Here is a 429-nt window from a genome sequence, read left to right on the forward strand (position 1 = left end):
GCCCAACGCGCACATCATGGGACACCTAGGGAGCGACAAGGCAGATCTGCAGAGTGGTGATAAGGGTGAGCGCCTGCTTATCAAAGGATGCCGTCCACGGCTGCACGCCCAGCAGCACGTCAAGCCCTCGGCCCACTTCGTCCAAATCTGACAGCCGTGCCACCACCGCACAGCGCGTTCCTTTTTGGAGGAGCTCGCCCTTCGCCCTCGCTCCCCGGGCGACAGCTCCATCTGCCGACACGTGGCCCCGCAGGGAGCTGGTGCGGGGGACACCGCGCTCCCGGGCAGGGGGGGAACGAGCCCTGGGTCCAGGTCAGGGCGGGCCCCAAAGGGGTCTTCTCTCCGCAGGAGACATACAGCTTTGGGGGGGACCATGCACCCCTGTGGGCAGCTCCCTTCCATCAGCAGGGCCTGTCCAAGATGGGAAGA

Source organism: Cariama cristata, unplaced genomic scaffold, assembly GCF_000690535.1.
Source record: "Cariama cristata isolate BGI_N322 unplaced genomic scaffold, ASM69053v1 scaffold29935, whole genome shotgun sequence".
Classification (NCBI taxonomy): Eukaryota; Metazoa; Chordata; class Aves; order Cariamiformes; family Cariamidae; genus Cariama; species Cariama cristata.